Here is a 27,469-nt window from a genome sequence, read left to right on the forward strand (position 1 = left end):
TGGACGCTCCAACAGCGGCCAGACACAAGCAGAAGCAGAAGCAGCAGAAGCAGCAGCAGCACCACCTTTTGTTTTTTGGCTGCAGCAGCAGCAAGGCCCACAGGGCTGGCTAGCTGGCTAGCCAGCAAGCAGGTAGCAATGAAAGTAGGAATCTTTCTTTTTAACCCTGTAAGGGGGTGGTGCACTGTACCCGAAGATACTGCCATATCGGGTCAATGCATAGGGCGACGGAAGCAAGCTTCGAAATCGGCCCCCGTTCTCAAAAATCCATTTAATATATGGTCCCCAGATAGGGGACGTATCAGATATTAAACTGATAAGAACAGATTTTTTTTTTTTTTTTTTTTTTTTTTTCCCCAGTTACAGACTATTGTTCAAGCGATCATCAGGTCACCTACCAAAACTCATCACTTCTAAACAAAGTCTGAAAAAACATCATGCGGAAAAATATCTCAATAAGAAAACTATAAGAGAAGCACAAATTCAAAACCTTGATCAGGATACTTACAACTTTCTCCATTCCTTGTATCTCCAAATCTTTTCAGCCTCTTCCTCTCCCATTCTCTTCTTGTCAAATAGAAAAATAATAAACAACCTTCCAAAAAAAAGTCTCTTCAACTCCCTTGGAGAAATACACACATTTTTAAAAACAAGCAGGTTTCTAGAATCCCATAAAACTTCTTTAAAAACAGAAAATACAATCCAGCTTTCACGTGTGTCCTCTCTCCTGCTAAAATCCTGACCAATAAAAATCTTCTCAAAATTAAAATCAACATATCCCGTGATTGCAGAAAAAAACCTCTGTAGAAGCATAAAAAATTCTCTTGCATAAAAACAGTTCCAAAATAAGTGCACTGTATCCTCCCTGCCTCCACAACCCTCTCTTGGACATTTCTCGCTCACTCTTATTCCTCGTCCATTCAGGAAAGCTCTGGTTGGGAGGCAGCCATGAAAAGTCATCCAGTTTACATCTCTCTGTCTATTCGATAATCCTCTAACATTAAAAAGATTCCAGATCTTCACAGACTGAGCAGTAGTGCAGAATGGTACTTCATATAATCTCTCATTTTTTCTTATTTCATTTTCAATTTTCTTTTTCTCAGGTTTTCCCAGGGAACTCAAACCAAATTGATCACTGAAAGACCTGAGAACCACATAGAAGGTAGGTATAACTTGCGCTATTGGTCTCCTCAGATCCTTCTCACACCAGCCCCATTTGGAAAACAACCATCCTGCCAAATACCTGCTCATGTCTGCCACCCAATTATTGCACTGAGACACTTTATAAATTAAAAGAAAGTAATGAGTCTTTAAAAACAGATTAATATCCGGGAAATTATATCCGCCTTTCTTCACGCTCTTCATCACTTCCTCCCTCTTCATCTTTTCCATCTTTGAACCCCAGAAAAAAATAAACAACTTCCTTGTCATCCTTCTGGTCCATAATTTGCCGGGTGGGAAAACCATTGCAGTATATAATAGTAGTGGCAAAATTACTGCCTTTAAAATCAGAACTTTACCTTTAAGGGACAAGTTTCTCAATTTCCAAAAAGATAATTTCTTCTCTATCTTCTCCTCCAACTTCTCATAACTTTTCCCTCCTTTTAGATTTTTTTCAAAAACAACCCCTAACACTTCAATATCTTCCTTCTCATCCACGCCATCCACCACCACTTTTCCTTGCTTTCCAAAATTACTCAATTGGCACTTCCCCCAATTGACTTTCATACCAGCAATACAACAAAAAATCTTTACATGCAAATTCACTCTATTAAGATCAGCTTGGGAAGTGCAAGTAAAAACCACATCATCCATGTAACTTAAAACCTTCAAATTCCTTCCATTACTTCCCGGGATAAAAACACCACTCACACATTTGTCCTTCTGTACATTTTTGAGCAAGGCCTCAATGACACAAATGAATAAAATTGGGGAGAGTGGGCATCCCTGTCGTACTCCTGATAAAATATTAAAACCCGGCCCCACATGTCCATTGACTAAAATCTGACTTGTTGCCCCATAATAAAAACTTTTAATCACAAACAGTAGCTTCTCAGGAATACCCATATGCTTTAAAACCATAAACATAAAATCATGAGCAACTCTGTCATAAGCTTTTTCAAAATCAATGGATTCCACAAAAAGTGCATTCTTATTAAAATTACTATAATAAATAGAGTCTCTTAAAACTAATAAATTATCAGTTATTCTCCTATTTGGCACTGCACAAACTTGGTATTCTCCAACAAGGTGCTCAACTATGTCACTCATCCTGTTCGCCACAATCTTTGCAATGATCTTATAATCTGTATTCAATAATGTGATCGGCCTCCAGTTTTTCAAATCTCTTTCATCACCTTTCTTATGTATCAAGGTAATAACTCCTTTCTTCATAGACTCCGCTAAAATACCTGAGTTAAAAACATATTGCACCACCCGTGTAAAATCTTGCTTTAAAATATGCCAAAAAACTGAATAAAACTCAAAGGGGAGGCCATCACAGCCCGGTGTCTTCCCTTTCGCTGTCTTGTCCAGAGCCTGCTTGATCTCCCCTTCACAAACTTCCTCAATTAAAAATGCACTTTTTCCTTCAGGGACATTATTCTCTAAAATATTACAATAATCATTCATCTCCGTCTCACTGGCTCTGCTCTTATTACTAAAAAGTGTTTCATAAAATCTGCCAATCTCCTTCACCATCTCATCACCAACAACTTCCCCTGTAGGAGTTAAAACAGACTTAAAAACACCCCTAGCATTAAAACATTTTTTAAAGAAATATCTTGTACATTGTTCATTTTCCTCCAAATGTTGAACTTTGGATTTAAAAACAATATTTCTACCTCTTTCCAACAACCTGTTCTTCATCTCAATTTTCACCTTCTCAATTTCCTCCTCCACCTCCACACCAACATGTTTAAACTTAAAGAGAGTTTCTAAACGTGAGATAAGCCTTTCATAACCCCTCCTCTTTTCTTGTGCCCTCCTTATGCAAATGAACTTAAAATACTTAGCAAACTCACTTTTTGCCCAATCCCACCAAGCTAAAACATTACTAAAAACAGATTGTTTAGAAGTACAAGATAAAAAAAAATCTTTAAAACCGGACATTACTTCTTCATCTTCTAATAGACTTACATTTAATTTCCAGAGCCCTCTACCAAAATGAAAGGACTCTGCAATACTTATTTCTGCCGACACCATCTTATGATCTGAGAAAGTTGACATCATTTGATTGCACCGGACCACCTTAATCCCCTCAGAGACAAGAATGTAATCAATCCGGGATTTACAGCGGCCACTATCTGATATATAGGTGTATCTTTCATCAGTGCTAACCATCAGTCCCACATCAGAATAATGTAAGTCTTGTATAATTTGGTTTAAAACATTTGAAGTAATATCAGTTCTAACCTTAGCAGAGCTCTCACGATCATTGACGGATCTAATGCAGTTAAAATCACCAACAATAATAGTACCATCACGACCAGGAATAAAAAGTTTAAGAGACTCTAAAAATAACACACGTGCCTGTTTTTCTGCTGGCGCATATACATTAAAAACTCTCATTCTCTGGCCTAAAAACTCAAAATTTAAAACCATACAACGACCTGGTACTAAAACTTGGCAATTTAAAACTTTAATGTCCCTGTTACACAATAAAATCCCCACACCTTCATTTTTATTCTCTGTGCATGTAGACCAAAAAGACTGCCCTCTCTTCCATTCATCTACATAAGGTGCAGACTTAATTGCACACTCCTGTAAACAAAATATATCTCCCTTCACATTCTCCAAAAAATCAAAAACTGCTGCTCTTCTGATGGTTGTTCCTATACTCCGAACATTAAGAGTAGCCACAACCAATGCCATTAAAAAGGAAAGAAGGCAATCCATTTTCTTAACATCCATTTTAACTAGAAGTTAGTATTCTGACCTTCAACCTTCCTTAGCAGCATCCCATAGCAATCAGGCGACCCCACTTGAGAGTCCCTGTCCATCATTTTCTCACCTCCATACACAGGATCCGTCTGATCCCCTGACCAACTCCCTTTCTTACACCTTTTACTTTTACCTTGAAAGCCTCCATTTGCATCTTCATCTTCATCTTCCCCCTCCTCCTCCTCCTTCTCCTCCTCTTCAGATGTTACATTCTCCTCCCCACTAATCACCCTCTGCCCAGGTGTTAGGGATCTCTCACTCTCATTCTCCTGAAACTCCATCCCCTCCTCCTCCCCCACCACTGGGTTTGGGCATTCAAAATCCTCAATTGTTTCTTCACATGGGGGAACCTCCCTACACACAGTCTCCACACTCTCCACCACTTTCTCTTTTTTCCCTTTACGTGCTTTCTTCTTACTGACCTCAGTAAACTCTTCACCAACACCAGTCTCCTCACAATGCACACCAGTGGAGTCACCCTCCTCCCCTTTTCCAGATTTTTCCTGAGTATTCATGTGCTGCACTGTCACACCTGCTGCACTCCCTTTTACAGAGTTCTCGTCAATCACCTGAGTCACCTCAGCATTCACACCAAAAACACGTGGAAATGGCCTTTCACCTCTTTCCTCTCTTCTATTTCCTGCTGCGTCAGCATAGCTCATTTTCTTTCTATACCATAAGCTGCATCCTCTAGCCAAATGCTCCTCACTACCACAGATATCACACGTTTTCTTCTCAGTACATTCACCCGAGTTGTGACCTGATTTCCCACAATTCCTGCAGCATACTCCTTGCTCAGGGCAAGACTCCTGTACATGTCCATAAGCGTGACAACGTCTACAGTACTGCAACTGTCCTTCATAAAAACAAAAACCTCTTTCTCCTCCAATAGAAAATACCTGTGGTATACTCTTCCTTCCCTCTTCCATTCCTTCGTCCTTTTTAAATTTTACAACAAATTTCCTTTTACAATTAAAGTACCCATGTCTGTTCTTGAGTCTTCCAAGAAATTTAACTTCATCACAATATCGGTACAAAAAATTGGTCACCATCTCATCCGAAACCTTCGGGTTGTACATATGGACTATAACAACCTTAGACATATTCATGAATAATGGCTCCACTTTCACCTTACTCATTATAGCTGGCTCATTCCTCCTCTTCATCACTTCTAAGTCCATGTAGACCCTCTGGCAAACCTCAGAATCATAAAAGGTTATATCGTAAATCCCTTGCCTAGGGAAGTCTTGCATAGCGATTACATGCCATACCTGAAGGTACTGGAGCTTGCGAAGAATCTCCAGCACAACTTGATCCAATCCAATCGTCCCCCGGTGTTCGCCAGGAACGTAAATCCGCACCGTATCCTCGAGTCCTCGAGTCCTCTCTCCGCTCATTTTTGCAGGTTAAGATACCCACTATCGCAACCCAGTAACAATCCAGGGCCCCCCGCAAAAGAAGGCCCCGATCACCACCCCTTCCGACTCCTACCCTGCCCGGTAAACCGCACAGGATCGAAGCCAAAAGGCCGAGAAGCGATAACCGTGAAAGGGGCGGGCCCAACAAGGTGCCCTTCATGGGCACTATCACTGCTTGCTGTCAGGGAGGCTGCCAGACAATTTTCCATGCACACTCTGGGCTGGGGGGCAGTCAACCACCAGTACACACAGCAGAACCTAAACCCATACCATTATTGCTAAGCAGCAAGACAGGGGCCCATTGCACTCCCACGGGGCCTTTTTAAATGCAATCCATAACCCGGATTTGCCAGGAACCCTTCTTACTCCTCCTACTTGCATGTGACACTGGGCTTAGGATCTGCATAGGAAACACACACACAAGCACACACCTACCTTTGTTGCCTGCAGATGCCTCCTTGGCTGTCCCCAAACGGTATCAAACCAACACCCACGGGAAGCTGTAAGCATAGAGGACATGCCTGCACCCCATTGGACTTACCTGTGTGGGTTAAATCCGGGTTATTTGACAACCTATGGCGGTGATGGTTCTGCTCAGGCAGAGCAGTGCTGATGCTCCTCATAAAGCTGTCGCTGCTGTGAAGGTTCTAGGTGACATCACAAATCCCTATGGTTACATACACAACAAAGCTGGGTTGTTGTTGTTTACACTCTGCAAGGCCTGTGGAAGTGAGTGACATCATAGCACTGTAGTTCTGAGGGTTCTAGATGGATGCAACAATCTCCTGTTGCTTCTATGAAGGCCATAATAGACGACATCACCAAACAGCTCCATAGTCACATACACAGCAAAGGAGAGATGTTGTTTACACCTAGTGATGTCAGTGGTATTGAGTGACATCACAGCACAGTGCTAAGGCTCCTGGGCCTGGACACAGCAGCGGCTGCAATATCTCAACGGAGAATACGTTTATATATATGTGTGTGTGTGCGCGTATATATATATATATATATATATATATATATATATATTTCTCCGCCGAAATCACTTTTAAACCCATTTCCACCTTTTTTTCCCTTCTCTTCCTCTTACTTTTTTTTCACGTTTTTTTACGTTTTTCTCCTTTTCGCCTCTTTTCTGGGCGTATTATTCTTCTTTTTCTTCTTTTTTTTCGTCTAATGCATACCCCATCAGTGCAGCAATGCTTATTCAATACCGCCAGCAGATGGAGACACTGGGGGATAATTTTCTAAGGATTTATACTGATTTTTCCTGTCTGAATTTGTCGCACAGAAAGTTGCAGGCCAAATATGTGTGACATTTCTGCGACTTTAGCTTCTAGAGCATTTTTACAACATTATACATAGGTGCTGAATACATAAAAAGCGACTGTTCAGCGACAGACAAGTCGCATCGGCTGAAAGTAGGCCAGAATGTCAGTCCATGTTGGAGCAGGTTTAGATACAGTCTAAAGTATAGATCTCAAAGTCTGTGCACAGAATTTAGCAAGGGCCTCGCACCTTCTGATGCATCAGGTAGGTGCACAATAGCATAGCCTAACCCTCTGTACTTTGGTCTATATTGATGCGGGACATAGACAGCCAGCTGATGACCAATCCATTAGTGCAATGGATGGCTGGAAGCATTTGTCTTTGCCTTTGCAATACCACAGAAGCAATGCATGGTCAATGTACAGCAATGACACACCTGTGTGAACAGCCAGGAGACACCCCCCCCCCCCCCCCATGTTATGTTACATAGTTACATAGTTAGTACGGTCGAAAAAAGACATATGTCCATCAAGTTCAACCAGGGAATTAAGGGGTAGGGGTGTGGCGCGATATTGGGGAAGGGATGAGATTTTATATTTCTTCATAAGCATTAATCTTATTTTGTCAATTAGGAACATTCAGCACCCACCCGCTATCAAGGCAGCTGCCTATCATGTCATGCCCTACCTGCACAGGTGTGCTGGCTACTCAAATGATCCAATTAAGGAGGCCATTTAGTCAGCAGCAGCAGAAGTCCTGTGCCTGGACGCTCCAACAGGGGCCAGACACAAGCAGAAGCAGCAGAAGCAGCAGCAGCACCACCTTTTGTTTTTTGGCTGCAGCAGCAGCAAGGCCCACAGGGCTGGCTAGCTGGCTAGCCAGCAAGCAGGTAGCAATGAAAGTAGGAATCTTTCTTTTTAACCCTGTAAGGGGGTGGTGCACTGTACCCGAAGATACTGCCATATCGGGTCAATGCATAGGGCGACGGAAGCAAGCTTCGAAATCGGCCCCCGTTCTCAAAAATCCATTTAATATATGGTCCCCAGATAGGGGACGTATCAGATATTAAACTGATAAGAACAGATACTACACTTGATCTTAGCCAAAAGGCCGAGAAGCGATAACCGTGAAAGGGGCGGGCCCAACAAGGTGCCCTTCATGGGCACTATCACTGCTTGCTGTCAGGGAGGCTGCCAGACAATTTTCCATGCACACTCTGGGCTGGGGGGCAGTCAACCACCAGTACACACAGCAGAACCTAAACCCATACCATTATTGCTAAGCAGCAAGACAGGGGCCCATTGCACTCCCACGGGGCCTTTTTAAATGCAATCCATAACCCGGATTTGCCAGGAACCCTTCTTACTCCTCCTACTTGCATGTGACACTGGGCTTAGGATCTGCATAGGAAACACACACACAAGCACACACCTACCTTTGTTGCCTGCAGATGCCTCCTTGGCTGTCCCCAAACGGTATCAAACCAACACCCACGGGAAGCTGTAAGCATAGAGGACATGCCTGCACCCCATTGGACTTACCTGTGTGGGTTAAATCCGGGTTATTTGACAACCTATGGCGGTGATGGTTCTGCTCAGGCAGAGCAGTGCTGATGCTCCTCATAAAGCTGTCGCTGCTGTGAAGGTTCTAGGTGACATCACAAATCCCTATGGTTACATACACAACAAAGCTGGGTTGTTGTTGTTTACACTCTGCAAGGCCTGTGGAAGTGAGTGACATCATAGCACTGTAGTTCTGAGGGTTCTAGATGGATGCAACAATCTCCTGTTGCTTCTATGAAGGCCATAATAGACGACATCACCAAACAGCTCCATAGTCACATACACAGCAAAGGAGAGATGTTGTTTACACCTAGTGATGTCAGTGGTATTGAGTGACATCACAGCACAGTGCTAAGGCTCCTGGGCCTGGACACAGCAGCGGCTGCAATATCTCAACGGAGAATACGTTTATATATATGTGTGTGTGTGCGCGTATATATATATATATATATATATATATATATATATATATATATATATTTCTCCGCCGAAATCACTTTTAAACCCATTTCCACCTTTTTTTCCTTTCTCTTCCTCTTACTTTTTTTTCACGTTTTTTTACGTTTTTCTCCTTTTCGCCTCTTTTCTGGGCGTATTATTCTTCTTTTTCTTCTTTTTTTTCGTCTAATGCATACCCCATCAGTGCAGCAATGCTTATTCAATACCGCCAGCAGATGGAGACACTGGGGGATAATTTTCTAAGGATTTATACTGATTTTTCCTGTCTGAATTTGTCGCACAGAAAGTTGCAGGCCAAATATGTGTGACATTTCTGCGACTTTAGCTTCTAGAGCATTTTTACAACATTATACATAGGTGCTGAATACATAAAAAGCGACTGTTCAGCGACAGACAAGTCGCATCGGCTGAAAGTAGGCCAGAATGTCAGTCCATGTTGGAGCAGGTTTAGATACAGTCTAAAGTATAGATCTCAAAGTCTGTGCACAGAATTTAGCAAGGGCCTCGCACCTTCTGATGCATCAGGTAGGTGCACAATAGCATAGCCTAACCCTCTGTACTTTGGTCTATATTGATGCGGGACATAGACAGCCAGCTGATGACCAATCCATTAGTGCAATGGATGGCTGGAAGCATTTGTCTTTGCCTTTGCAATACCACAGAAGCAATGCATGGTCAATGTACAGCAATGACACACCTGTGTGAACAGCCAGGAGACCCCCCCCCCCCCCCCATGTTATGTTACATAGTTACATAGTTAGTACGGTCGAAAAAAGACATATGTCCATCAAGTTCAACCAGGGAATTAAGGGGTAGGGGTGTGGCGCGATATTGGGGAAGGGATGAGATTTTATATTTCTTCATAAGCATTAATCTTATTTTGTCAATTAGGAACATTCAGCACCCACCCGCTATCAAGGCAGCTGCCTATCATGTCATGCCCTACCTGCACAGGTGTGCTGGCTACTCAAATGATCCAATTAAGGAGGCCATTTAGTCAGCAGCAGCAGAAGTCCTGTGCCTGGACGCTCCAACAGCGGCCAGACACAAGCAGAAGCAGCAGAAGCAGCAGCAGCACCACCTTTTGTTTTTTGGCTGCAGCAGCAGCAAGGCCCACAGGGCTGGCTAGCTGGCTAGCCAGCAAGCAGGTAGCAATGAAAGTAGGAATCTTTCTTTTTAACCCTGTAAGGGGGTGGTGCACTGTACCCGAAGATACTGCCATATCGGGTCAATGCATAGGGCGACGGAAGCAAGCTTCGAAATCGGCCCCCGTTCTCAAAAATCCATTTAATATATGGTCCCCAGATAGGGGACGTATCAGATATTAAACTGATAAGAACAGATAAGGTTTCAACAAAATTTTATTCAATAAATAAGAAACCATACAAAATTTAAAATGCAAAATAATAAAAGGTTCACAAAAGTTTTAAAATACAAATAATAAAACCAGTAATAAAAGGAGAAAAAATAAAAATGGCAGGATAAAACATTATACAAATGTCATAAAAACTGATTATATTGTTATTTCGTTCCATAGAGGCAGACACCACATGGATGCTGCCTCGCTGGCCCCCAACTGTTTCTTGTCTCTTAGGTAATAGATGTACATCTCACTCAGGGCCAGCTTTATACAGTTTTTAACATCAATAAAATCATGTTTAAAAAGTAAGATGTTCCTAACTTTCCAGATGGCATTTTTAAAACAATTAATAATCATCCAGCAGATCATCTGCTGTTTAAAATTGGGGCAGTTAAAAAGACCGTAAAAGACACATTCGTGATTAAAATCTTTTAGGCCGCAGGCCCACTTCAAAAGTGGGCCTACCTTCCTCCAAAGCTCCCGTGCAAAAGGGCAGTTCCAAAATATGTGCAGCACCGTTTCGTCCACTCCGCAGCCATCTCTCGGGCACTTGGCTCTCGCCACCAGTCCTCGCCTGTGCTGGAACTCACGAGTAGGGAGGCACTGGTGGACGATTGCCCAGGCAAGATCCCTGTGTACATTCGCCAGAAACTTCCCGTACACGTTCCGCCATACCTTTTTGGATCTTGCCTGTGTGAAATTGGACACTGCCAGGGTAACCTCACTCCGCCTGAGGACCTTTGATACCTTTCTCTGGTCCCCCAGTATGTCAGGCTCCAAATCTTGGAGACCTAGGAGCCTGACTGTCTTTTCCAACACCACATAATGTTTTGGGGGACACAGAAGCACCGGAGCGTTCAGAGGGATGCGCAACCATCTTTTAAAAACCATGCCCGCAGCGTACCTTAAAAAGCAGCTAAAAATGCCATCGGATTTAATAATTTTAAAACAGAAACAGAAATACTTTATGTAAAAGAAAGTAAAAAGGTTAGGAACATCTTTCCCGCCATTATCTTTACTTTTGTACATAAAATCACGCTTTAATTTCTCCATTTTTGAACCCCATAAAAAAGAAAAAACAATTCTAGTTACTTTTTTAATGTATAAAATAGATGGAGGAAATACCATGGCAATGTATAGCATAATAGGGAGTAAAACCATCTTTATTATTAAAATCTTCCCCTCCATGGTAAGGTTTCTAAGATTCCACATTAAAATCTTCTTCTCCATCTTAGCTATAGCTGAATCCCAGTTAGGGCTCCCATCATTGACCTGGTTAAAAACAATACCTAAAACTTTAATTTGATCCTGTTGCATTGTGACTCCTGGGGTGATGGATGAATCCCAGGAGCCAATATAAAAACAGTCACATTTATCTGTGTTTAGCTTAAAACCAGAGACCTCGCAGAAATAGCTGGTGTTCCTCAATGCCCCCCTCATGGATGGAGAGTCCGGGCACAGTATGGTGACATCATCCATGTACCCCAACACCTTTAGATGGGTCCCTCCTCCACCAGGTATCGGTACGCCTCTTACTACCCGGTCTTTTCTGAGGAGGGCCATCAGTGGTTCGATTGCGCAAATAAAAAGGAGTGGGGACAGGGGGCAGCCCTGTTTGACACCTGATAAAAGAGGAACACCGCTGGTTAAAAAGCCATTAACAGAGACTTGACTAAAACAGGATCGGTATAAAAGCATGATTCGGCTTAAAATCGTTTCAGGCACTGCCATCTTTTTAAGAACTAAAAACAGGTATTCATGGGAGACCCTATCAAAGGCTTTTTCAAAGTCTAAGGATAAAATTGCTACAGTTTGATTTCTATCCTTAAAATACCATAAAACATCTCTTAAAATATTTAGGGATTCAGCTATAGACCTTCCAGGTACCCCACAAACCTGATTTGGGTGAATTAATTTATGAATAAAAGGTTTAAAACGGACAGCTAATAACTTGGCTAAAACTTTATAATCGACATTTAAAAGTGTGATGGGGCGCCAATTTTTTAGCATATCCTTTTCACCCTTTTTAAAAAGTAATGATACAATCCCCCTCCTCCAGGAAGGGGGAAGTTCATTAACAATAAAAGTTTCTTTATACAATAAAACCATATCATCCTTTAAAATATCCCAAAAAGCTAAATAAAATTCGATGGGTAAACCATCTTCCCCAGGGGCCTTCCCACTAGAAAAACTTTTAAAAACAAATAAAAGTTCATCTAAGTTAAGATCACGGGATAAAACCTCCTGGTCTAAAACATCTAGCTTAAAATCAAGGGAATTAAGAACATGTTCTAAAAAGGATGGATTAAGATCTTTCTTATTAAAAAGAAGCTGGTAGAAGTTAAAAACTGCATCTAACATGCCTTTTGGAGTGGATTCACCCTCAAGGTTTTGGATGATATCCCTCCTATTCATCACTTTTTTAAAAAAGAAACGGGAACATTTCTCGCCCTCCTCCAGGTGCTGCACATGTGAGTTAAAAATGATTTGTTTCCCTTTCTTTTCTATGGCATGTTTTATTTCAGTTTTAAGGTTTAAAATATCATTTTCTACATCCATACCAGCTTCTTTCAAATTAAAAAGTACATTTAAACGCATGTTAAGAACATAAAACCACTGTTTTTCCATTTTTGCCTTCTTCTTACCTGCTTTGATAAAAAAAAAAATCTGATTTTAGATTTGGTGCCCTCCCACCAGTGCAGCATAGGCTCGTGGGGTTTTCTTTGTGATTGCCAGCATTGGTAGGTCCGCACAAACTCCTCTTTTATCTCAGGGTCCTCTAGGAGTGTGGTGTTTAATCTCCAGAGGCCCCTTTTTGCTTTTTGCTCCCCCTCTAGCTCCAGGCCCACCAAGAGGAGCTTATGATCAGAGAAGATATTCTGCTCGAGCGTGCATTTCAGGGGTTTAAAAGCTCTAGAGGAAAAAATAAAATCGATTCTGGAGCTCACTCTTCCATTGGACCATGTGGCGCCTGGGTCCTCCGGCAAGAGATCCTTCCAGCAATCTTTCAAATTAAAATCATCAATAAAATTTTTAAGCAGGTAAGAAGTGCGGTCTTTACGATTAATATCCCCACCCTGCCGGTGTTCCCCATCACGTATGCAGTTAAAATCACCTCCCACCAGCAGGGGGGAAGACCCAACACAAAACAGTGGTAAAATTTCAAATAGTTCTGCCCGCTCCTGTTTATCAGGAGGGGCATACACATTTAAAACACGAATTAAAAGTCCATTAAAATATAGATGAATTAAAAGAGCTCTGCCAGGCACAATCTCAGTTACTGTATGAATAGAAAAGGACTGGCCTCGGCAGAGCAGCCCAACACCCACAGAACGACAGTCATTTGCACCGGACCATATGGATGGGCCCAGCTTCCAGTCTTCTTTTAAGTCTTTATAGTCCATTTTACTAGGGATTCCACATTCTTGTAGCAGGCAAAGGTCAAAGTCACATGTCTCTAGATAAGAAAATAAAGCAGCCCTGCGATCAGGGCTCTTTAAGGACCTCACATTGAGTGAGGCAATTTTTACAGGGATAGGCATAGTTTATGGAGAGTCCGTGCTTGGAGAATCAAAGTCAATAATAAGCTGCGTACCGTCATCCCCCGCCTGCGGGGTCATCAGCTCCTTGATGTTCTGAGGGTCGGAGCTTGAGATCGATGATGCCCCGACCCTGAGCTCGCTCTCGTCCGAACTACGGCACGCCGCTTTCCTTTGAATGTCTTCCTCTTCTTCTTCTCTTTGTCTTTTAAATGTCACACTGCTGTCCATATCCTCTGTGTTGCTCTCACTCGATGTAATCTCTGGCCCCCGGCTGATGGATCTGCGTCTTCTTTCATCATTTGACGACTGGAACTGCTGCACAGGGGCCTGTGAGGCCTCTTTTCCGGAACCTTTGCCGCTACCTTGGGAAGTTTTCATCGCTTGTTCCCCAGCAAGCGTTGCTGAGGACTGTTGCTCCAACTTCCCCATCGATCGACGATGGCCAGTTTTACCCACCGGGTCCACTGCTGGCGGGGCAGCAAACCCTGGTTTGGCGCCACTTGTCTTCTTGGCCCTGTCCTGTATAGGCGGAGTAACAGGACCGGGCTCAGACCTGGCCACCTGGCTCCCCTTCCGGCGGGCTTTCACCGGGGCCTCTTCGTCCGGAGCAGGGCGACCCTGGGCCAAGCCAGTACCTGGCTTATGCTGCAATTTTGGGTCCACTTTTGCCCCCACCGAGGCCCGTCGGCTGCCACCCGCCACAGGTGAGCCCCCTTCAGAAGTTTCGGCGGGCTCTTGAGCCAGGTAGGAAGTCGATCGACGTCTTTCAATTTCCCGGGCAGTAAACTCGATCACCCGCCCGGGCTTCGTGGAATCCCCATGGCTTTTTGCTTTATGGGGACAGGAATTAAAATCGTGATTTTCCTCTCCGCAGAGGTTGCACCTTATCGTATGGCTACATCTTGAGGCTATGTGACCTTCTTGGCCACACCTATTGCAGCGAATCACACGCTCCGCGCCGCAGGTCTCCTGGGTGTGGCCAAACCTCAAGCAATTTCGGCAATACATAGGCATTTGAGGATAGAACAGGAAGCCCCGAACTCTCCCGATGGCAAAATTTGGGGGCGGATGGCAAAGACCCCCAATACCACCGGGATCCTTACGGAGCTTGACCCAGAACTTCCTCTTGCCGTTCCAGAACCGCACGGAGTTCAAGATTTTGTTTGCGAATCGCACCTCTTCGCAGTATCGCCGAAGAAAAGTGGCTATATCCTCCGTGGTCACATGAGGGCTGTGCATAGCCACCACCAACGGTATATGTTCCTCACCATAGAGGAACTGGAACGAAAGACCGTCGAGTCGATCGTCCCTCTGGTCCGCACCAGACAAGGTTGCATAGATGTTATCGCAACACGCCGTGGCCGTGAAGGTGACGGTATACAGGCCACGGCTTTCCTGGTCATTTAGACACAGGATGTCCTCCCTATTGAGGCGGAAGTAGTCAAGAAGAATCACCTCCGCAATGAAGCGGAGGTTCTTCAACTGACGATGGCTCTCCGACACCTCTATGCGGATGGTATTTCGCATCGACATTTCCCCAGAGGGGAAAGCCCAGGAGAACGGCATCTTCCACACCCAGGGACTAAGCCCCTTCCCCAATAGCAGCAGGGGCTCGGAATCCCGCTATAAAAGCGGAACCCTTACCCAAGGCAGAGGTCGGGGGTACCCTAGGTGCTTCCGAAGCTACAGGTAACGCTCAACGTACCGAAAATGCCTTCTGAGACACAAGGTCCCAGAGACAGGGGGATCGCAACCCGTTGTCCGTGGACTAAGCCCGCTCCCCAATAGCAGCAAGGGGGTGAAGTCCCTCCGTAAGGAGAGACAATCCCCCAAGGCCGAGAAGCGGGGTACCACAGACACCTTCCGACCAGACCAAATGCAGATACTACACTTGATCTTAGCCAAAAGGCCGAGAAGCGATAACCGTGAAAGGGGCGGGCCCAACAAGGTGCCCTTCATGGGCACTATCACTGCTTGCTGTCAGGGAGGCTGCCAGACAATTTTCCATGCACACTCTGGGCTGGGGGGCAGTCAACCACCAGTACACACAGCAGAACCTAAACCCATACCATTATTGCTAAGCAGCAAGACAGGGGCCCATTGCACTCCCACGGGGCCTTTTTAAATGCAATCCATAACCCGGATTTGCCAGGAACCCTTCTTACTCCTCCTACTTGCATGTGACACTGGGCTTAGGATCTGCATAGGAAACACACACACAAGCACACACCTACCTTTGTTGCCTGCAGATGCCTCCTTGGCTGTCCCCAAACGGTATCAAACCAACACCCACGGGAAGCTGTAAGCATAGAGGACATGCCTGCACCCCATTGGACTTACCTGTGTGGGTTAAATCCGGGTTATTTGACAACCTATGGCGGTGATGGTTCTGCTCAGGCAGAGCAGTGCTGATGCTCCTCATAAAGCTGTCGCTGCTGTGAAGGTTCTAGGTGACATCACAAATCCCTATGGTTACATACACAACAAAGCTGGGTTGTTGTTGTTTACACTCTGCAAGGCCTGTGGAAGTGAGTGACATCATAGCACTGTAGTTCTGAGGGTTCTAGATGGATGCAACAATCTCCTGTTGCTTCTATGAAGGCCATAATAGACGACATCACCAAACAGCTCCATAGTCACATACACAGCAAAGGAGAGATGTTGTTTACACCTAGTGATGTCAGTGGTATTGAGTGACATCACAGCACAGTGCTAAGGCTCCTGGGCCTGGACACAGCAGCGGCTGCAATATCTCAACGGAGAATACGTTTATATATATGTGTGTGTGTGCGCGTATATATATATATATATATATATATATATATATATATATATATATTTCTCCGCCGAAATCACTTTTAAACCCATTTCCACCTTTTTTTCCCTTCTCTTCCTCTTACTTTTTTTTCACGTTTTTTTACGTTTTTCTCCTTTTCGCCTCTTTTCTGGGCGTATTATTCTTCTTTTTCTTCTTTTTTTTCGTCTAATGCATACCCCATCAGTGCAGCAATGCTTATTCAATACCGCCAGCAGATGGAGACACTGGGGGATAATTTTCTAAGGATTTATACTGATTTTTCCTGTCTGAATTTGTCGCACAGAAAGTTGCAGGCCAAATATGTGTGACATTTCTGCGACTTTAGCTTCTAGAGCATTTTTACAACATTATACATAGGTGCTGAATACATAAAAAGCGACTGTTCAGCGACAGACAAGTCGCATCGGCTGAAAGTAGGCCAGAATGTCAGTCCATGTTGGAGCAGGTTTAGATACAGTCTAAAGTATAGATCTCAAAGTCTGTGCACAGAATTTAGCAAGGGCCTCGCACCTTCTGATGCATCAGGTAGGTGCACAATAGCATAGCCTAACCCTCTGTACTTTGGTCTATATTGATGCGGGATATAGACAGCCAGCTAATGACCAATCCATTAGTGCAATGGATGGCTGGAAGCATTTGTCTTTGCCTTTGCAATACCACAGAAGCAATGCATGGTCAATGTACAGCAATGACACACCTGTGTGAACAGCCAGGAGACCCCCCCCCCCCCCCCCATGTTATGTTACATAGTTACATAGTTAGTACGGTCGAAAAAAGACATATGTCCATCAAGTTCAACCAGGGAATTAAGGGGTAGGGGTGTGGCGCGATATTGGGGAAGGGATGAGATTTTATATTTCTTCATAAGCATTAATCTTATTTTGTCAATTAGGAACATTCAGCACCCACCCGCTATCAAGGCAGCTGCCTATCATGTCATGCCCTACCTGCACAGGTGTGCTGGCTACTCAAATGATCCAATTAAGGAGGCCATTTAGTCAGCAGCAGCAGAAGTCCTGTGCCTGGACGCTCCAACAGCGGCCAGACACAAGCAGAAGCAGAAGCAGCAGAAGCAGCAGCAGCACCACCTTTTGTTTTTTGGCTGCAGCAGCAGGGCTGGCTAGCTGGCCAGCCAGCAAGCAGGTAGCAATGAAAGTAGGAATCTTTCTTTTTAACCCTGTAAGGGGGTGGTGCACTGTACCCGAAGATACTGCCATATCGGGTCAATGCATAGGGCGACGGAAGCAAGCTTCGAAATCGGCCCCCGTTCTCAAAAATCCATTTAATATATGGTCCCCAGATAGGGGACGTATCAGATATTAAACTGATAAGAACAGATACTACACTTGATCTTAGCCAAAAGGCCGAGAAGCGATAACCGTGAAAGGGGCGGGCCCAACAAGGTGCCCTTCATGGGCACTATCACTGCTTGCTGTCAGGGAGGCTGCCAGACAATTTTCCATGCACACTCTGGGCTGGGGGGCAGTCAACCACCAGTACACACAGCAGAACCTAAACCCATACCATTATTGCTAAGCAGCAAGACAGGGGCCCATTGCACTCCCACGGGGCCTTTTTAAATGCAATCCATAACCCGGATTTGCCAGGAACCCTTCTTACTCCTCCTACTTGCATGTGACACTGGGCTTAGGATCTGCATAGGAAACACACACACAAGCACACACCTACCTTTGTTGCCTGCAGATGCCTCCTTGGCTGTCCCCAAACGGTATCAAACCAACACCCACGGGAAGCTGTAAGCATAGAGGACATGCCTGCACCCCATTGGACTTACCTGTGTGGGTTAAATCCGGGTTATTTGACAACCTATGGCGGTGATGGTTCTGCTCAGGCAGAGCAGTGCTGATGCTCCTCATAAAGCTGTCGCTGCTGTGAAGGTTCTAGGTGACATCACAAATCCCTATGGTTACATACACAACAAAGCTGGGTTGTTGTTGTTTACACTCTGCAAGGCCTGTGGAAGTGAGTGACATCATAGCACTGTAGTTCTGAGGGTTCTAGATGGATGCAACAATCTCCTGTTGCTTCTATGAAGGCCATAATAGACGACATCACCAAACAGCTCCATAGTCACATACACAGCAAAGGAGAGATGTTGTTTACACCTAGTGATGTCAGTGGTATTGAGTGACATCACAGCACAGTGCTAAGGCTCCTGGGCCTGGACACAGCAGCGGCTGCAATATCTCAACGGAGAATACGTTTATATATATGTGTGTGTGTGCGCGTATATATATATATATATATATATATATATATATATATATATTTCTCCGCCGAAATCACTTTTAAACCCATTTCCACCTTTTTTTCCCTTCTCTTCCTCTTACTTTTTTTTCACGTTTTTTTACGTTTTTCTCCTTTTCGCCTCTTTTCTGGGCGTATTATTCTTCTTTTTCTTCTTTTTTTTCGTCTAATGCATACCCCATCAGTGCAGCAATGCTTATTCAATACCGCCAGCAGATGGAGACACTGGGGGATAATTTTCTAAGGATTTATACTGATTTTTCCTGTCTGAATTTGTCGCACAGAAAGTTGCAGGCCAAATATGTGTGACATTTCTGCGACTTTAGCTTCTAGAGCATTTTTACAACATTATACATAGGTGCTGAATACATAAAAAGCGACTGTTCAGCGACAGACAAGTCGCATCGGCTGAAAGTAGGCCAGAATGTCAGTCCATGTTGGAGCAGGTTTAGATACAGTCTAAAGTATAGATCTCAAAGTCTGTGCACAGAATTTAGCAAGGGCCTCGCACCTTCTGATGCATCAGGTAGGTGCACAATAGCATAGCCTAACCCTCTGTACTTTGGTCTATATTGATGCGGGACATAGACAGCCAGCTGATGACCAATCCATTAGTGCAATGGATGGCTGGAAGCATTTGTCTTTGCCTTTGCAATACCACAGAAGCAATGCATGGTCAATGTACAGCAATGACACACCTGTGTGAACAGCCAGGAGACCCCCCCCCCCCCCCCCCCATGTTATGTTACATAGTTACATAGTTAGTACGGTCGAAAAAAGACATATGTCCATCAAGTTCAACCAGGGAATTAAGGGGTAGGGGTGTGGCGCGATATTGGGGAAGGGATGAGATTTTATATTTCTTCATAAGCATTAATCTTATTTTGTCAATTAGGAACATTCAGCACCCACCCGCTATCAAGGCAGCTGCCTATCATGTCATGCCCTACCTGCACAGGTGTGCTGGCTACTCAAATGATCCAATTAAGGAGGCCATTTAGTCAGCAGCAGCAGAAGTCCTGTGCCTGGACGCTCCAACAGCGGCCAGACACAAGCAGAAGCAGAAGCAGCAGAAGCAGCAGCAGCACCACCTTTTGTTTTTTGGCTGCAGCAGCAGCAAGGCCCACAGGGCTGGCTAGCTGGCTAGCCAGCAAGCAGGTAGCAATGAAAGTAGGAATCTTTCTTTTTAACCCTGTAAGGGGGTGGTGCACTGTACCCGAAGATACTGCCATATCGGGTCAATGCATAGGGCGACGGAAGCAAGCTTCGAAATCGGCCCCCGTTCTCAAAAATCCATTTAATATATGGTCCCCAGATAGGGGACGTATCAGATATTAAACTGATAAGAACAGATACTACACTTGATCTTAGCCAAAAGGCCGAGAAGCGATAACCGTGAAAGGGGCGGGCCCAACAAGGTGCCCTTCATGGGCACTATCACTGCTTGCTGTCAGGGAGGCTGCCAGACAATTTTCCATGCACACTCTGGGCTGGGGGGCAGTCAACCACCAGTACACACAGCAGAACCTAAACCCATACCATTATTGCTAAGCAGCAAGACAGGGGCCCATTGCACTCCCACGGGGCCTTTTTAAATGCAATCCATAACCCGGATTTGCCAGGAACCCTTCTTACTCCTCCTACTTGCATGTGACACTGGGCTTAGGATCTGCATAGGAAACACACACACAAGCACACACCTACCTTTGTTGCCTGCAGATGCCTCCTTGGCTGTCCCCAAACGGTATCAAACCAACACCCACGGGAAGCTGTAAGCATAGAGGACATGCCTGCACCCCATTGGACTTACCTGTGTGGGTTAAATCCGGGTTATTTGACAACCTATGGCGGTGATGGTTCTGCTCAGGCAGAGCAGTGCTGATGCTCCTCATAAAGCTGTCGCTGCTGTGAAGGTTCTAGGTGACATCACAAATCCCTATGGTTACATACACAACAAAGCTGGGTTGTTGTTGTTTACACTCTGCAAGGCCTGTGGAAGTGAGTGACATCATAGCACTGTAGTTCTGAGGGTTCTAGATGGATGCAACAATCTCCTGTTGCTTCTATGAAGGCCATAATAGACGACATCACCAAACAGCTCCATAGTCACATACACAGCAAAGGAGAGATGTTGTTTACACCTAGTGATGTCAGTGGTATTGAGTGACATCACAGCACAGTGCTAAGGCTCCTGGGCCTGGACACAGCAGCGGCTGCAATATCTCAACGGAGAATACGTTTATATATATGTGTGTGTGTGCGCGTATATATATATATATATATATATATATATATATATATATATATATATATATATTTCTCCGCCGAAATCACTTTTAAACCCATTTCCACCTTTTTTTCCCTTCTCTTCCTCTTACTTTTTTTTCACGTTTTTTTACGTTTTTCTCCTTTTCGCCTCTTTTCTGGGCGTATTCTTCTTCTTTTTCTTCTTTTTTTTCGTCTAATGCATACCCCATCAGTGCAGCAATGCTTATTCAATACCGCCAGCAGATGGAGACACTGGGGGATAATTTTCTAAGGATTTATACTGATTTTTCCTGTCTGAATTTGTCGCACAGAAAGTTGCAGGCCAAATATGTGTGACATTTCTGCGACTTTAGCTTCTAGAGCATTTTTACAACATTATACATAGGTGCTGAATACATAAAAAGCGACTGTTCAGCGACAGACAAGTCGCATCGGCTGAAAGTAGGCCAGAATGTCAGTCCATGTTGGAGCAGGTTTAGATACAGTCTAAAGTATAGATCTCAAAGTCTGTGCACAGAATTTAGCAAGGGCCTCGCACCTTCTGATGCATCAGGTAGGTGCACAATAGCATAGCCTAACCCTCTGTACTTTGGTCTATATTGATGCGGGACATAGACAGCCAGCTGATGACCAATCCATTAGTGCAATGGATGGCTGGAAGCATTTGTCTTTGCCTTTGCAATACCACAGAAGCAATGCATGGTCAATGTACAGCAATGACACACCTGTGTGAACAGCCAGGAGACCCCCCCCCCCCCCATGTTATGTTACATAGTTACATAGTTAGTACGGTCGAAAAAAGACATATGTCCATCAAGTTCAACCAGGGAATTAAGGGGTAGGGGTGTGGCGCGATATTGGGGAAGGGATGAGATTTTATATTTCTTCATAAGCATTAATCTTATTTTGTCAATTAGGAACATTCAGCACCCACCCGCTATCAAGGCAGCTGCCTATCATGTCATGCCCTACCTGCACAGGTGTGCTGGCTACTCAAATGATCCAATTAAGGAGGCCATTTAGTCAGCAGCAGCAGAAGTCCTGTGCCTGGACGCTCCAACAGCGGCCAGACACAAGCAGAAGCAGAAGCAGCAGAAGCAGCAGCAGCACCACCTTTTGTTTTTTGGCTGCAGCAGCAGCAAGGCCCACAGGGCTGGCTAGCTGGCTAGCCAGCAAGCAGGTAGCAATGAAAGTAGGAATCTTTCTTTTTAACCCTGTAAGGGGGTGGTGCACTGTACCCGAAGATACTGCCATATCGGGTCAATGCATAGGGCGACGGAAGCAAGCTTCGAAATCGGCCCCCGTTCTCAAAAATCCATTTAATATATGGTCCCCAGATAGGGGACGTATCAGATATTAAACTGATAAGAACAGATACAAACTGATAAGAACAGATACAACATGTTTAAACTTAAAGAGAGTTTCTAAACGTGAGATAAGCCTTTCATAACCCCTCCTCTTTTCTTGTGCCCTCCTTATGCAAATGAACTTAAAATACTTAGCAAACTCACTTTTTGCCCAATCCCACCAAGCTAAAACATTACTAAAAACAGATTGTTTAGAAGTACAAGATAAAAAAAAATCTTTAAAACCGGACATTACTTCTTCATCTTCTAATAGACTTACATTTAATTTCCAGAGCCCTCTACCAAAATGAAAGGACTCTGCAATACTTATTTCTGCCGACACCATCTTATGATCTGAGAAAGTTGACATCATTTGATTGCACCGGACCACCTTAATCCCCTCAGAGACAAGAATGTAATCAATCCGGGATTTACAGCGGCCACTATCTGATATATAGGTGTATCTTTCATCAGTGCTAACCATCAGTCCCACATCAGAATAATGTAAGTCTTGTATAATTTGGTTTAAAACATTTGAAGTAATATCAGTTCTAACCTTAGCAGAGCTCTCACGATCATTGACGGATCTAATGCAGTTAAAATCACCAACAATAATAGTACCATCACGACCAGGAATAAAAAGTTTAAGAGACTCTAAAAATAACACACGTGCCTGTTTTTCTGCTGGCGCATATACATTAAAAACTCTCATTCTCTGGCCTAAAAACTCAAAATTTAAAACCATACAACGACCTGGTACTAAAACTTGGCAATTTAAAACTTTAATGTCCCTGTTACACAATAAAATCCCCACACCTTCATTTTTATTCTCTGTGCATGTAGACCAAAAAGACTGCCCTCTCTTCCATTCATCTACATAAGGTGCAGACTTAATTGCACACTCCTGTAAACAAAATATATCTCCCTTCACATTCTCCAAAAAATCAAAAACTGCTGCTCTTCTGATGGTTGTTCCTATACTCCGAACATTAAGAGTAGCCACAACCAATGCCATTAAAAAGGAAAGAAGGCAATCCATTTTCTTAACATCCATTTTAACTAGAAGTTAGTATTCTGACCTTCAACCTTCCTTAGCAGCATCCCATAGCAATCAGGCGACCCCACTTGAGAGTCCCTGTCCATCATTTTCTCACCTCCATACACAGGATCCGTCTGATCCCCTGACCAACTCCCTTTCTTACACCTTTTACTTTTACCTTGAAAGCCTCCATTTGCATCTTCATCTTCATCTTCCCCCTCCTCCTCCTCCTTCTCCTCCTCTTCAGATGTTACATTCTCCTCCCCACTAATCACCCTCTGCCCAGGTGTTAGGGATCTCTCACTCTCATTCTCCTGAAACTCCATCCCCTCCTCCTCCCCCACCACTGGGTTTGGGCATTCAAAATCCTCAATTGTTTCTTCACATGGGGGAACCTCCCTACACACAGTCTCCACACTCTCCACCACTTTCTCTTTTTTCCCTTTACGTGCTTTCTTCTTACTGACCTCAGTAAACTCTTCACCAACACCAGTCTCCTCACAATGCACACCAGTGGAGTCACCCTCCTCCCCTTTTCCAGATTTTTCCTGAGTATTCATGTGCTGCACTGTCACACCTGCTGCACTCCCTTTTACAGAGTTCTCGTCAATCACCTGAGTCACCTCAGCATTCACACCAAAAACACGTGGAAATGGCCTTTCACCTCTTTCCTCTCTTCTATTTCCTGCTGCGTCAGCATAGCTCATTTTCTTTCTATACCATAAGCTGCATCCTCTAGCCAAATGCTCCTCACTACCACAGATATCACACGTTTTCTTCTCAGTACATTCACCCGAGTTGTGACCTGATTTCCCACAATTCCTGCAGCATACTCCTTGCTCAGGGCAAGACTCCTGTACATGTCCATAAGCGTGACAACGTCTACAGTACTGCAACTGTCCTTCATAAAAACAAAAACCTCTTTCTCCTCCAATAGAAAATACCTGTGGTATACTCTTCCTTCCCTCTTCCATTCCTTCGTCCTTTTTAAATTTTACAACAAATTTCCTTTTACAATTAAAGTACCCATGTCTGTTCTTGAGTCTTCCAAGAAATTTAACTTCATCACAATATCGGTACAAAAAATTGGTCACCATCTCATCCGAAACCTTCGGGTTGTACATATGGACTATAACAACCTTAGACATATTCATGAATAATGGCTCCACTTTCACCTTACTCATTATAGCTGGCTCATTCCTCCTCTTCATCACTTCTAAGTCCATGTAGACCCTCTGGCAAACCTCAGAATCATAAAAGGTTATATCGTAAATCCCTTGCCTAGGGAAGTCTTGCATAGCGATTACATGCCATACCTGAAGGTACTGGAGCTTGCGAAGAATCTCCAGCACAACTTGATCCAATCCAATCGTCCCCCGGTGTTCGCCAGGAACGTAAATCCGCACCGTATCCTCGAGTCCTCGAGTCCTCTCTCCGCTCATTTTTGCAGGTTAAGATACCCACTATCGCAACCCAGTAACAATCCAGGGCCCCCCGCAAAAGAAGGCCCCGATCACCACCCCTTCCGACTCCTACCCTGCCCGGTAAACCGCACAGGATCGAAGCCAAAAGGCCGAGAAGCGATAACCGTGAAAGGGGCGGGCCCAACAAGGTGCCCTTCATGGGCACTATCACTGCTTGCTGTCAGGGAGGCTGCCAGACAATTTTCCATGCACACTCTGGGCTGGGGGGCAGTCAACCACCAGTACACACAGCAGAACCTAAACCCATACCATTATTGCTAAGCAGCAAGACAGGGGCCCATTGCACTCCCACGGGGCCTTTTTAAATGCAATCCATAACCCGGATTTGCCAGGAACCCTTCTTACTCCTCCTACTTGCATGTGACACTGGGCTTAGGATCTGCATAGGAAACACACACACAAGCACACACCTACCTTTGTTGCCTGCAGATGCCTCCTTGGCTGTCCCCAAACGGTATCAAACCAACACCCACGGGAAGCTGTAAGCATAGAGGACATGCCTGCACCCCATTGGACTTACCTGTGTGGGTTAAATCCGGGTTATTTGACAACCTATGGCGGTGATGGTTCTGCTCAGGCAGAGCAGTGCTGATGCTCCTCATAAAGCTGTCGCTGCTGTGAAGGTTCTAGGTGACATCACAAATCCCTATGGTTACATACACAACAAAGCTGGGTTGTTGTTGTTTACACTCTGCAAGGCCTGTGGAAGTGAGTGACATCATAGCACTGTAGTTCTGAGGGTTCTAGATGGATGCAACAATCTCCTGTTGCTTCTATGAAGGCCATAATAGACGACATCACCAAACAGCTCCATAGTCACATACACAGCAAAGGAGAGATGTTGTTTACACCTAGTGATGTCAGTGGTATTGAGTGACATCACAGCACAGTGCTAAGGCTCCTGGGCCTGGACACAGCAGCGGCTGCAATATCTCAACGGAGAATACGTTTATATATATGTGTGTGTGTGCGCGTATATATATATATATATATATATATATATATATATATATATATATATATATTTCTCCGCCGAAATCACTTTTAAACCCATTTCCACCTTTTTTTCCCTTCTCTTCCTCTTACTTTTTTTTCACGTTTTTTTACGTTTTTCTCCTTTTCGCCTCTTTTCTGGGCGTATTCTTCTTCTTTTTCTTCTTTTTTTTCGTCTAATGCATACCCCATCAGTGCAGCAATGCTTATTCAATACCGCCAGCAGATGGAGACACTGGGGGATAATTTTCTAAGGATTTATACTGATTTTTCCTGTCTGAATTTGTCGCACAGAAAGTTGCAGGCCAAATATGTGTGACATTTCTGCGACTTTAGCTTCTAGAGCATTTTTACAACATTATACATAGGTGCTGAATACATAAAAAGCGACTGTTCAGCGACAGACAAGTCGCATCGGCTGAAAGTAGGCCAGAATGTCAGTCCATGTTGGAGCAGGTTTAGATACAGTCTAAAGTATAGATCTCAAAGTCTGTGCACAGAATTTAGCAAGGGCCTCGCACCTTCTGATGCATCAGGTAGGTGCACAATAGCATAGCCTAACCCTCTGTACTTTGGTCTATATTGATGCGGGACATAGACAGCCAGCTGATGACCAATCCATTAGTGCAATGGATGGCTGGAAGCATTTGTCTTTGCCTTTGCAATACCACAGAAGCAATGCATGGTCAATGTACAGCAATGACACACCTGTGTGAACAGCCAGGAGACCCCCCCCCCCCCCATGTTATGTTACATAGTTACATAGTTAGTACGGTCGAAAAAAGACATATGTCCATCAAGTTCAACCAGGGAATTAAGGGGTAGGGGTGTGGCGCGATATTGGGGAAGGGATGAGATTTTATATTTCTTCATAAGCATTAATCTTATTTTGTCAATTAGGAACATTCAGCACCCACCCGCTATCAAGGCAGCTGCCTATCATGTCATGCCCTACCTGCACAGGTGTGCTGGCTACTCAAATGATCCAATTAAGGAGGCCATTTAGTCAGCAGCAGCAGAAGTCCTGTGCCTGGACGCTCCAACAGCGGCCAGACACAAGCAGAAGCAGAAGCAGCAGAAGCAGCAGCAGCACCACCTTTTGTTTTTTGGCTGCAGCAGCAGCAAGGCCCACAGGGCTGGCTAGCTGGCTAGCCAGCAAGCAGGTAGCAATGAAAGTAGGAATCTTTCTTTTTAACCCTGTAAGGGGGTGGTGCACTGTACCCGAAGATACTGCCATATCGGGTCAATGCATAGGGCGACGGAAGCAAGCTTCGAAATCGGCCCCCGTTCTCAAAAATCCATTTAATATATGGTCCCCAGATAGGGGACGTATCAGATATTAAACTGATAAGAACAGATACTACACTTGATCTTAGCCAAAAGGCCGAGAAGCGATAACCGTGAAAGGGGCGGGCCCAACAAGGTGCCCTTCATGGGCACTATCACTGCTTGCTGTCAGGGAGGCTGCCAGACAATTTTCCATGCACACTCTGGGCTGGGGGGCAGTCAACCACCAGTACACACAGCAGAACCTAAACCCATACCATTATTGCTAAGCAGCAAGACAGGGGCCCATTGCACTCCCACGGGGCCTTTTTAAATGCAATCCATAACCCGGATTTGCCAGGAACCCTTCTTACTCCTCCTACTTGCATGTGACACTGGGCTTAGGATCTGCATAGGAAACACACACACAAG

The 27,469-nt window shown here is 44.4% G+C and overlaps 6 non-coding genes and 2 pseudogenes across 6 annotated transcripts; all 8 read right to left on the reverse strand.

The window, feature by feature from the left end:
* Nucleotides 1-174: 174 nt before the first annotated feature.
* Nucleotides 175-383, reverse strand: LOC130328386 (U2 spliceosomal RNA; annotated as a pseudogene).
* A 7,180-nt stretch (nucleotides 384-7,563) lies between these two features.
* Nucleotides 7,564-7,754, reverse strand: LOC130328432 (U2 spliceosomal RNA). Its single transcript, XR_008872418.1, has one exon. It is a non-coding gene; the product is annotated as a U2 spliceosomal RNA (small nuclear RNA).
* Nucleotides 7,755-9,843: 2,089 nt separating this feature from the next.
* LOC130328379 (U2 spliceosomal RNA) lies at nucleotides 9,844-10,037 on the reverse strand. Its single transcript, XR_008872385.1, has one exon. It is a non-coding gene; the product is annotated as a U2 spliceosomal RNA (small nuclear RNA).
* Nucleotides 10,038-15,258: 5,221 nt separating this feature from the next.
* Nucleotides 15,259-15,476, reverse strand: LOC130328412 (U2 spliceosomal RNA; annotated as a pseudogene).
* Nucleotides 15,477-17,558: 2,082 nt separating this feature from the next.
* LOC130328434 (U2 spliceosomal RNA) lies at nucleotides 17,559-17,749 on the reverse strand. Its single transcript, XR_008872420.1, has one exon. It is a non-coding gene; the product is annotated as a U2 spliceosomal RNA (small nuclear RNA).
* A 2,092-nt stretch (nucleotides 17,750-19,841) lies between these two features.
* On the reverse strand, nucleotides 19,842-20,032 carry LOC130328436 (U2 spliceosomal RNA). Its single transcript, XR_008872421.1, has one exon. It is a non-coding gene; the product is annotated as a U2 spliceosomal RNA (small nuclear RNA).
* Nucleotides 20,033-22,131: 2,099 nt separating this feature from the next.
* On the reverse strand, nucleotides 22,132-22,330 carry LOC130328375 (U2 spliceosomal RNA). The gene has a single exon (XR_008872382.1). It is a non-coding gene; the product is annotated as a U2 spliceosomal RNA (small nuclear RNA).
* Nucleotides 22,331-26,976: 4,646 nt separating this feature from the next.
* Nucleotides 26,977-27,167, reverse strand: LOC130328437 (U2 spliceosomal RNA). Its single transcript, XR_008872422.1, has one exon. It is a non-coding gene; the product is annotated as a U2 spliceosomal RNA (small nuclear RNA).
* Between the last annotated feature and the right edge of the window lie 302 nt (nucleotides 27,168-27,469).

Source organism: Hyla sarda, unplaced genomic scaffold (genome assembly GCF_029499605.1).
Source record: "Hyla sarda isolate aHylSar1 unplaced genomic scaffold, aHylSar1.hap1 scaffold_307, whole genome shotgun sequence".
Classification (NCBI taxonomy): domain Eukaryota; kingdom Metazoa; phylum Chordata; class Amphibia; order Anura; family Hylidae; genus Hyla; species Hyla sarda.